The sequence below is a fragment of the Calonectris borealis genome, chromosome Z, assembly GCF_964195595.1.
Source record: "Calonectris borealis chromosome Z, bCalBor7.hap1.2, whole genome shotgun sequence".
NCBI lineage: Eukaryota > Metazoa > Chordata > Aves > Procellariiformes > Procellariidae > Calonectris > Calonectris borealis.
In genome coordinates this window covers 80,336,921-80,349,155 of record NC_134352.1, presented here as the reverse complement: position 1 = coordinate 80,349,155, position 12,235 = coordinate 80,336,921, and the positions used below count along the sequence as shown (strand labels likewise).

The 12,235-nt window shown below is 39.6% G+C and overlaps 1 long non-coding RNA gene across 1 annotated transcript in view; it reads left to right on the top strand.

Moving 5' to 3' along the window:
• Positions 1-8,952: 8,952 nt before the first annotated feature.
• The window catches only part of LOC142075358 (uncharacterized), an 85,640-nt gene continuing 82,357 nt past the window's right edge, over positions 8,953-12,235 (top strand). Inside the window, exon 1 of the long non-coding RNA XR_012670857.1 lies at positions 8,953-9,177. This is a non-coding gene — a long non-coding RNA (uncharacterized LOC142075358). The remainder of the gene's footprint in view (positions 9,178-12,235) is intronic.

Here is a 12,235-nt window from a genome sequence, read left to right as displayed (position 1 = left end):
GTCAGCCACTTTGATTAAAAAATAATAAAGCATGAGAGCTGGAGGGTCCTTGCAGGTTCTTCCAGCTATCATGGATCCCTGATCTTTGGTACTAATTCTTCTCATTAATATTAATAAAGGGCTGATAGGCCATCTCAAAGCATAGTACAAAAACCATGCAATTAATTGCTTGTAGTGTTTTTTATGCTTATTTTGCACAATGAGAAGTGATGCCTCAGGAGTCTAAATATCAGTTAATCAATAATATCAAATCCACTGAAAATGAGCCCTTCAAGTCCTTTTTTCGTAAATTTTCCCCAATTTTCAGCAGGATTAAAACCAATTACATGTTGTTTGTTTTTAAATTAAAAAAAAAAAAAAAAGAAAGAAAGAAAAAAGAAAAAGAGAGAGAAAGAAGGCAATACAGACAGATTTCTATATGCCCCCCGCTTCTCCTCATAGAATCATAGAATCATTTATGTTCGAAAAGACCTTTAAGATCATCAGATCCAACTGTTAACCTAGCACTGCCAAGTCCACCACTAAACAGTGTCCTTAAGTGCCACATTTACACTTTTAAATGCCTCCAGGGATGGTGACTCAACCACTTCCCTGGGCAGCCTGTTCCAGGGCTTGATAACCCTTTCAGTGAAGACATTTTTCCTAATATCCAATTTAAACCTCCCCTGGAGCAACTTGAGGTCATTTCCTCTCGTCCTATCACTTATTACTTGGGAGAAGAGACCAACACCCACCTCACTACAACCTCCTTTCAGGTAGTTGTAGAGCGCGATGAGGTCTCCCCTCAGCCTCCTCTTATCCAGACTAAACAACCCCAGTTCCCTCAGCCACTCCTCATAAGACTTGTGCTCCAGACCCTTCACCAGCTTCCTTGGCCTTCTCTGGACACGCTCCAGCACCTCAATGTCCTTCTTGTAGTGAGGGGCCCAGAACTGAACACAGGATTTGAGGTGCGGCCTCACCAGTGCCGAGTACAGGGGCACGATCACTTCCCTAGTCTTGTTGGCCATGACAAAACTGCTTCTTCATGGAAGCAGTTTTGATGCAGGGTGCAGGCTGACTTAACCTCGGCGACACCTCCAAGCTGAATAAACCATTGTCCTCGTTATTGTTTGGTTGCACTTGCAGAGCCTTGTACCTGTTATGCAAGGGCACCTGGGGAGGTGGGGTGGTCACAGAGGAGACGCGCCTTCTGCGCCGGGCCGGAATTTGTCGCCATTGCCCCCTCTCCCTTAAGTCTCTGTGTTCAGCCAGATGGAGAGAGGATAGGGAATCCTCCGTGTCACGCGTCCTGCCTGCCTGTTGGGCATGTCTCAGGGAAGGCAGGGTGCTATTCCAGTAGTCTCTCTCTCTCTCCCTCCCTCTCCCTGATACTCCTCAACCTACTCACCTCCTCCTGGAGCTCTGTCACTAAGCGGAGGAGCTCCTCTACCTGGGCCACCTCCCTCAGGTGTGCTCACTGCTGCCGGCCGGTCCTGGCGTAAGAGCAGGGCACAGCCCGCAGCCTGGCACCTGGGCAGCAGCGCATTCCCGACGGAGCTCTGCCTGGGAAGCTGCAGCAGTCGTGGTGGGTGCAGAGCTTAGAGAGGCCATGGCTTTCTGCCAGGTGGATACCATTGCTCCCTGGTTGACCCGGCAGAGCTTCAGCGCCCTTCCTGCACACACTTCCGCATGAACTGCAGCGCAAACTACTGCGCCACGCCCTTGCTGACACGCCACGCCCTTGCTAACATGCCACGCCCTTGCTAACGTGCCACACCTTATTTGCCTGCCCTGTTGGCGGCACTCTTGGTTTCTAGCACTCCCCAAGGGCTTCTTTTCTGCCTAGGGAGGCTTGGCCGCCATTGCTTCTGGTCCAGCCCAGGTCTTGTCAGCCACTGTCGCGCGAGCTGGGGGCTTCCTGGCTCCCCTGAGGTTCCCCCGTTTGGGAAACCCTGCTGTGCATCGCGCTAGAGCGCTCCGCTGCCAGTCATGCTGGCACCGGCACTGCTCGCCTTGGCAATTTTTAATAGGTAAAATGCTGGGGTTTAGATTCCTTTTGTTTTCCGCTTCTAGATAACAGCCAAGGTCCTCGCAGGAGATTAGACTTGCACACTATCAATAAAGTCTTCTCAAGAGGTTCCTGCAAATTTGGAGACATTAGCTATGTTGAGCTGGATGACATCCCTTAACTGCACAACATTACACATGGTATTTTGGCCAGCAAAACCTTCCAGAAAATTGAGAACTCCTTTCCCACCCTGAACTGACCTACACAGGTGTTTGATATGTAGAGAGTCAAGATTATGTACTCTCTTTCACTGTCCTCAGACCAGATGTGCAGCAGGGCCAAAGACTGAGTCCCTTTCACCTGACCATGTCTCAGTCCTGCTGTTACACACAAAGGCAAATTGCTGATGCTGCAGAACAAAAAGTGAAATTGTTAGGGCTTGCTTTGTTTGTTTTTAAATAAAGGTATAATATTGTATTAAGGTTTTGTAATAGGGATAGCCTAGATCATTAAAGTAACAAAATGTGGCCTTGTAAGGCTGAATGACCAAGAAGATCCCTCTCTTTCTTGTCAGTTGTATTCAAGTAGGCATTTATGAGCCAATATGCCTACTGGTATAGATGGTGTTTAAAATATAATTTTCTGGGACAAAGACTGAACCCCTAAAGGAAATTTGTTGTTGCTGTTTTGTGGTTGATTTGTTATTGCATGATGGTATAGAAAATGGATTTGGAAGTAGACAGGGCTGTGGCTATTTCAGATTGCAACATTGGGCCTACAACAAAGGGTTGTTCTGCTTCATATGGTTCACAATAATTGGTAAAATCCTGCAGCTATTCCTCTGGGCTTTTTACAGCTGGGTGAAATATTTTTAGCAAGAGAAAAAGTACATTTTTATGCACACCTCTACCTGTATTGTTCTATCAACAAGCATGAATTTATAAGGTCAAGTCTCATCCTTCAAGTAGTCCTCATATACACACGCACACATGAAAGAAAATGGTTTTAGGAAATGTCAGAATGCTTTATATCAACATTTTCAGAATGAACTAGAATGTTTCATTTCAAAATGTCATTTTCATTTTGAAATTGATCTTTTTAAAGGGTAAGAAAAGAAAAAAAGAAAAAAAAAAGACTTAAATAACTTGAAAATGAAACACAACATTTTCCAATTTGAATGAAACTTCCTGGTGTACAAACCCAAAGCCATTGATTTATTTCTTTTCTCTTTGCTATTGAACTTCAAAGTCTAATGTTCTCACAGGTCGAGTTTTTTACTCAGATTCCAAACCAGTGGTCAACTAATAGTATACTTTCCATTTTCTCTGTGCTTGCACACCAGAGGTATTGTCAGGTGTAGCTTGCATATATGAATGATGCAGACATGGCTACATGTCTGTGTACTTCCTGCCCCTGCTCTGTTTAGAGGCATGGTAGGTACCATAAATTAATATAAAATGAAATTTTGTCCAAAGAAGATCTATATCAGTGGAAAGAATGTAATTTTTCCCTTGGTAAGGAGAATCCACAGCAAGGCAGAAAACTCCAGGCATTTCAACATGTGCCATATGGAGTTTCTTCTGATTTTTTTTTTTTCTTGGGATCTAGAATGTTTGGATTCCACCTGATTCGTGAGGGGATCAGACAGCTCCATCCCAGGCATCCCTTCTAATCTGCAGGTTGACAACAGCCAAGAGTTAACTACACATTACTACCTCCTTCCGATTCACTGTATATTCTGATGAGGTCATGAATATAAAATTCTTCTTTTTGCAATTGTTAATATGTAAAGATTTTTTTTACAAGACTGACATAGATTCTAATATTACAAAGAATATAAGAGGAGATGGTATAGGGAATAAAATGTGGATCAGTCTGACATCGATTCTAATTAAAAATAAAGAAAACGTTAGCTTAAAAATTAACTGTAAGATTTTCACCTTGTGAATCTACTTACCCTTTAAAAATCCTGGGCTGAAGTGTAACATCTGAGACAAGTTCTGATTCAGACCATTGTCATTTGATGCAGCTGATTTTAAAAACCTGAGCAAGCCAGGCAAACAACTACCTCTCTCTCTCACACTCGCTCTTTTCTCCAATGTCATTAACCTATCCGGTTATTATAAAGGACTTGTCACTGCTCTAAACTCTGACTTAGATGTGCCATTCATCATATTCTAAGAATGTATCAACAAAGCATTAGAAGCTAAAAGTATTACTAATAGCAACTAGTCCAGTTTTATGCAAAGTGGATCTTGAAACCCATTTCCTATTTTTGGCAAAAGTCTAGTTTTTCAAGTCTGGGAAGGGTGTTTCAGCACACACAGTTTTAGTATCCCATGATATTTTCGTGAAAAAAAAAAGAAAACTAAATAAGCAAATAAAATAGATCAGTTCAAACTACCTGGATATACTTGTGTTACAGAGAATTTTTCTCCTTAAATGCCTTTGTAGTCTCTCTTTTTCATACGCTTAGATTAAAAATAAGGAAGGCAAGGAGAACTGGTGTGGTATGATTCATCATGCCCATGGATGACAAAGCCAATCTAAACAGTTTGTTTTCACTGAAGAGCAACTCCTGGTCCCTTGTCTCTTTTACCTTGCTCATTACAGTTGGACTCAATGATCTTAAATGTCTTTTCCAACCTAAATGATTCTATGATTCTGTTATTCTATGACTTTATTTTTGGTCCAAGCTCCTCCTTCCCCTGGCTCCCTCATTTGTTGTGTATGCCTTGCACAGATTCAAGCATTCATCTGATCCCTCTCTGGACTGATTCAGTTCATTTACGTTGTAACAAAAATATTCAGTTTATTGTCAAATGTTTCAAATGAGTGTGAGTGATAGACAAAGAAAAGGGGAGGGAGGAAATCATGTCCCTTTCAGCAGTAGTGAGTCATTTAATTAGGTTTATGTCATAACACAGAACTTCAACCTCATATTTTTTTCCCCTTGTTTAAATTCAATAGGATAATCTGGCCTTCAAGATAGTGAAATTATTTACTTTAGTTAAAATCAATGGCTGTAATACAATATACCTTAATAAAAAAAAGTTTTTTAAGGTACAGGAAGTCATACTGTACGAGCAAATAACTCATCAAACTGGATCCCTGTGAAACTCTGAAGTCAATCCCCAAGGAGCCTCCAGAGGCAGTTCGTTGCTGAATAGGGGTATATCCAGCTGATTTCCAAATAGGGAGAAGGTGCATAAGATAATGGAAAGAAACTATAATTAAAAATATTCACAGAAAAGGGTCTGATGAATCCCCCCAAGATAACATCTCCAAGGCTTTCACCAAATCATTGGACAAAAAATAATTTATTTAATCTTCCATGTTTCACAAAAATCTCATTTTACAACAAAAAAATATCATAGAAGGAGACTTCAGAAAGCTCAGATGTATTTTATCCTCTCATGAGATTAACTAAGGTCGGAACTTTCAGAACCTCATTGTGCTAATTTTTGTATAAAGAAGTCCTTTCCTCAAATGACTTGCAATTTAAACAGGTAGGGACACAGGAAAAGGGATAAGGAAAAATTTTAGAGGAATTCTTGAAACAAAGAATGATTACACAGTTCACCTGCTGTGACACAAGTGCTCAGACTTGGTAGATATTTACCTGAGATATATGAAGAGATTACACTATAAAATTGCCTACCTCACATCAGTTGAAGAACTTTCCCCACCTTTAGCAATAATGGCAGAGAGGGTGGTGTAGCCATCGTTCCCAGTCCAATGTATTAACAGAAAGTGTAGTTGTTCGTGGTTTTACCTAGTGTTCAGTGTTGTGATTTGCAACAGCAGATGTTTGAAAACACCACACATTGTTCCACCTCCAGCACAAAGATGGGACAGACCCCTATGGCTAGGCAGATCTCTTCAGATCCTGCAATGAAATCCCCAGATGCCCTTAAGGTGAAGTCCACAGAAATTGTAGTGCAGTGATGAATGAAGAAAAATCTCCCAAGTCCCAAGGCAGAGCTTTAACAGAGAAAAAGACCTTCTTTGCCATTGGCAGGTTTGCCCAACCTTATTTTGGAGATTTTCCCATCATTAATTTAAAGGTATTAAATGAACAAAGATCAGCAGAATTAGCAATAAAATGCACTGGCAGTTGCTGAAGCTGTAATTCGCAGTCTGGCACACTGGTTGAACAATTGGGATAGTATTTTGAGCAAGGAATCGCAACCTATCTGTGATTTAAACCATGCTTCTCCCTTTTTTAAATACTTATTTAAATACAAATTAATGATTAAACTCGTATTTCTTGAGGATTAAAAGCATCTCTATCTATGCATATTTGTCAGCATTAGCATAAAAACAGTTGGAAATTGTGAACAAAGTGCTGTTAAGTGACTGTATGCAACTGTACTCTAGAGTTCCACTTGCAGCTAACATCACTCACGCTATTTCTGTTGGGTATCCCATCTGTTTTACACCTATAAGTTGATAGGAAAGAACATGAAGTCTCTCGGTGGTCAGTGCTGATGGTCATACATATCTTGTATGTTCAGCTATCGAAATACCACGGGGTAGGGAGAAGGTGTAAATTACTTAGAAGCTGTCTGATTGGTGGTGCATGCTTGAAACAGCTGTAAGGGGTCCTGAACAAAGCACAGCAGTTGTAGTGAGAAAACTATTAGCATATGCATGAATAAGTGGGTGTGAAAATGCTGGCTATCAACATGCAGTATATACTGTATTCCAGCTGAGTAGGTGTAAAAAACATCCTCTTGACGCAGAAGTGTGAATTTCAGGGAGACAAGCCTGATGAAAGCCAAAGATTTGTATTTGTTTCATTTGTTTAGATAAAGGGCCGTGTACTTTTCTGGTGTTATTCTGTTATCATTAGATTAATTTTGTCCCAGTTTAAGGCAAACAAAGCAAGCTGGTGAAGAGCACAGCTTAATAGGATGACAACTAGGTAGGACTGAGAATCACAACAGGTTTTGAATCAGTTCTCTGAGGTCGCAGATGCAACTTTCTCACTGGTAACACTCAGCAGAACTTCAGCGCCTGCACCGGGCTACACAGAGGTCATGGCCCAGACTTCTGTGTGGCTTTTATTGTATGTGCCTGTTAAGACTACCACTAAAAATCAAAAGAGAAACTGAGCCATTCCTTTGCTGGAGAGCATAAAACCTGTCCACTGAAAAAGGACACTTGAAAATCCTGCTCCTGGGCACTTGAGGGCATTTCACATTTCAGCCATTCACAATTTATATTTATTTGAAAAATTGTGTTGCTCGGCAGTCTTTTCTAATAGCAATATAATGGTATTGCAGCAGGAATTTAATGGTACACTATTACACTTCAGGGCAACCACAGCACAAGTGTATCAATTCTGGGATGAGTCAATGGTGAAGGAGCAATATTGAGGTCATATTTTTCCTCTTTCTGTACATCAGTGGGACAGAGGTATAGAACTTTTGGCAGAGACGTAAAAGATTATTTTTCAGTGATCTAGTTTTATTCCAGACAAATTTCTGTATCTCTTACTTGAAGCTTTGCAGTACTACTTTGTTCTATTCTCTGACAGGATCTGCCACAGTGATATCAGAAGAGTTACCAACAAACCAATAAATGGCATGATCATCTACCTCATTTGCCTTTCTTTTTAATATAACTTTTCAACATTCCTTGAAACTTATTTTCTGTCTTAGATATAGTGAACATATTTGTGACACAACACGTTGTGGAAAGCAGTAAGACTTTTGCTGGTTCAAAAGCATACTTTTAGTCCATAATTTGAGAAAATGTCATCTCTTTTGCTATTAAACCTTGGTTTTGCAGCTGATAGACATGTCAGTTTTAAAATGAGATCAAACCAGACATATTCCATGTTTTGTTGTAGAGGTTCTTGCTTCACTAACTCATTTAGGGACAAAAGGCATCAGACTATAAGACTGGTCGTGCTGGGCCAGACCAGAGATTCACCTAGGCCAATTTCCTCTTTCCATTACTTGTTAGCCATTGATAACTAAAGCAAACCAGAATAACGGGCAGATCTGCAACACATTTTCCTAATGTACTCTTAGAGCCTTCAGTGGTCTGTGTCTTGGAAACTTCTTGACCTAGAGGCTGCATGTTTGTGTTTAGTACCTTAGGTGGATTTTCCTTTCAATTCTTTATCTAATAATTTCTTGAACCCAGGTGAGCTATTAACTAAAGAAACAGCAAATGTACTTTTCCTCCATTTTGCATCCATCTGCCAGTCTATATATAAAAACATTTTGTATATATAACTATAGATATAAATATGTATAGATGTATATTAAAGAGAACAGCGTTATATGTTATTGCCATTGCTGCGTTAAGCACTTTCCCAGAGAAATTAAAAGGGATGGCAAAATCTCAAGTCAACTTCATGCCCAAGAGGATCACAAATCCCTACAGGGTTGATGATAAATTAAATTACCTTGCACTGATCTGCATGTAGTTGTTTAACTTGGGAAAGCAGTCATCACGGATTCAGAGATACATGGAGAGGACGTTCTTTTGCAGTCTAGAGATAAAAATCCTTATCTAAGTGGCTGAAGATCCTGGGCTACTGTCAAGTAGATTTATAATTAATTATATTTTTAAAACCTATCACTGGATAACATAAATAAACAAATTTACGAACAGATAAGACAGTTTAAACCTTTTCTTTTACAGCAGAATACTAAAGTGAAAGTCTTTTTTCTTTTCTTTTCACCCTGCAGAATTTGCTGTCTAATGGCTGAGTATTAAAGATGGGTACATGTATAGATAGATATTATGAAACATAGATATATAGATAATTATGGCATTCCCCTGATTTATCCCAGTAAATAGGGGATTTTTCCTGGTACAGTCCCACAGCCTTTGTATTGACCTGGCAGTACAGAGTCTCTGAACTGAATGCATAAGTCACATCTGTGTAATGAACAATAGCTTTTTATGCTATTTGGGACTGGTGGAGGCTATAGTGCACTTTCAGACTTCAGCTGGGAACCCATAAAGAGGGAGCAGATCATGCAAAGAAAATGTGGGGAGAAAAAAAAGACCTAAGTAGACTGAAAACTGAGGAGAAGGAATCACCCACCATGAACATCATACAGTTCTCTGCGACAGGACACTGTTGACTTGTAACTCCATCTCATGCATTCCTGTTTGGGAGGACTGAAGCTTTCAACATTGTGACCCAGAGGCACATTGGAAGGGTAAGCGTAAAAGCAAAGAGAACTAGTAAGTTTTCTGAATAACAATTTTAACTGTAAAGGGCTTTTCTGTGTTAATTTTCACTATGTGTATTTGTACTGAAACTAATAAGAAAAAAAGATTAGGTTTTTATTAGACTGTTAAACATTAATTAAACTAACAAGAAAATCTTAGCTTCCAATACTAGAGATAGTGTTCCCTTTTGCACCAACATTTTGAGTGTAATACCATTAAGATATAAGAGTTCAGATCTACTGAGAGGTAGGACAGAAATTATAATCAGTTTTCTTCACTTTATATGTGAGTGACAGTATTGAAAGACATACACAGACTCACTTCTTTTGGTCGTATTTATGTGTAAAACTGCCCATAACTACTATACTTTGTTCTGTATCCAACTCCATGGATAGATAGGAGGTGAGCTGTGGGCATTTCTAACAATTGAGCCACCTCTCTGTAGTGGGCATGAGAATCCCTATTTATCATAAAAGAAGGAGCCAGAACCAGGGCCAGATTAGATCAGGTTGCTCAAATCTCCACTTGAGATTTGAAGAATTGTATATGAGTGTAGGTAGGCCAAGTTGGCTGCCACAGTAATCAAGTGAAAAAACAGAACTTTTTAGGTCTTTTTAAGTTTATACTAGAAAATATAGGTTTCTATGTCTTTACAGAAGCTGAAGTTGTTAAGAAGTGTTGGTTGAGGATCACTGTCTCGGACAGTGCATAAATTTTGCACAAAGCTCAGTTTAAGTACATAATTTCCTTTTGGGATTTGGTTTCTTGTATATTATGCACTAATAAGTTTAAATGACTAGTGTATGTATTAATTAGAAGAATAAATTAATAATGATAAAAACCAACTATAGTAACTTTAACAACAAAGCAGATCTGGATGTGAAAAAAATGTAAGATCCCTATGGGTAGGATATAAATGTCATGTTCTGCATTAGCCAGGGTTTGTGAAGGATAGTTGGGAGAGGAAGAGGAATGCAACAGTGAAGTAGAACCTTTAAAGCTTACAGCAAAACCTGCTAATGAGAAGACAATCCAGGGGATACCACATGGCCTTTGAAAAGAGTATGTCACCAATGACTAACTCTTTGATTTGCCACAAATCTCAGTTCTTAGTCCTGGAGAAATCTGTTGAGCATAAAATAAAACAAAGCAAAGCAAAGCAAAATTAAATTATATTAAATTATATTAAATCACGTTAAATTAACAGAAAAATAAAATGCACATATAAACAGTGAAATGTCTGGGAATTTCTAATTTTTGCTGTAATGATCCCCCTCTTCCTTTTTTCAAATGTCATCCCTAATTCTGTAGTGTATCATGCCATCAGAAAGACATCCATTTAATGAAATGCCTTCTGCACCTGGGACACTGCTAGTCGATATGTAGTAAACAACCAATGTGTTCCAATCTAAAGTGGGGACACTATGTTTCAGAGGGATCCATTGATCTCAAATGGCAGAGTTAGTCTTCTTTTGTGAAAAGAATCTTTCAAATAAATCTACTTGAGTGTTTGAAGGTGTGAGTACTTTGATGTTTCAAAGCCTCAATTATTTAGGTACCACAGAGCTGAGCATTGTGTATCTGCCAAAGTCTCGTTTAAAAAGCTCAGATGGCTAAGATGTCATGTTCTGTTCAAAGTCTTCTGGTGACTGAAATTAAGAGAAAAGCCCTTTCATTTTAGTGACTCCTAAGAATCTCTCAGCATCCACTCTGTTGTGCTTCAGCATGACACCATTAAATGCTTGCTTGCAATTTGAGTACATTGTCAACAGAGCAGATGGATTCTAACTAAGGAAGTGGTATTTATGCTGATAGGCTGTGGTAAAAGCAAAACAAACAAACAACACCTCCTCCACCCACCCCCCACCCCCCGCCCAGCTTCTGGTACCTCTTATTAAAGGGATAAGATTCAAGTGCCTGGCTGAAAAGTAGTTGTACTGATACCATCGTCTTTAATAATTAATTCAGTCTTTGTCTCCAGGATTGTGTAAAGGCAAGTGTTCACCTACCGTCAATCTACTACGGTTGAGGAGAGAGTAATTTCGTCAATGATGTATCATGCTGTTTTCTCTTATTACTAACCTATTATTGATTATTTCTACGTAGACTCCTGAGCTAAGTTGCATTACGATAGTTCAGCAAGTCAGCAAGATCTGGCCCACAGAGGAAAACGTGGTATCCAGACAGCAATGAAATCACACTCTAAACAAAACGGTTGAATAGAAATAGGTGGTTGAGAGAGGCAAGGAAAGACTTACAGGTGGTATTGTGGGTGTGAAAACACAGGCTGAACCCAGCTTTAGCCTCATAACTGAGGTATTTAGGCTAGAATCCTTTAGGTAAATTACTCTCCGCTCCCTCTTTAGCTGCTGGAAAGCTACAGGAACCTCCAGGGTGATTCAGATCTAAGTAGAGTAAATTACCACTTCAGGAAGTATATTTTTCTCTTTTGATTATATAAATAGACTAAGCTACTAAGTAAATGGTCTTAGCTAAGAGCCTAAAATTCAATGGAATTAATCTTTGCCTTTCTTGCTGTTCGTGAAATAAGATGTGTTCCCTGATTGAAAAGGGGAAATAATATCAAGAAAGAAGTAAAAGACAGGTTAAGAGTTAAAGGTGTAACAGGCAAAGAGATAATAGACACAAGTCCTTTATATATATCAGTATAATTTGCCATTCTTTAGGGTTGAGTCCAACTCCGAGTCTTGGACAAAAGACGAAAGCAGCTTTGAAAAGACAGATTATTCAGTCTCTGTCTGTTATAGGATTTTTGGTATCTTTCTTTGAGGTATCTTGTGAACAGCCACTAGATGGACCACCAGCTTGAGACAACACAGCACTGCCTGCAGTGCAGTGAAGTGCTGTAGGCCAGCAAGTTGTCCTCTCCTGCTGTCACATCACCACTCCATTTTCACACACAGGGCCTTTCACTTTCACTCTCAGTGAGTGTGGACATGTGGGTGGAGAACTGAGGTTTAAGGCATGAACAGGTAGAGTATTGCACCCTGGCAGCTGCATCCAAACGTATCAAAAGACAACTGG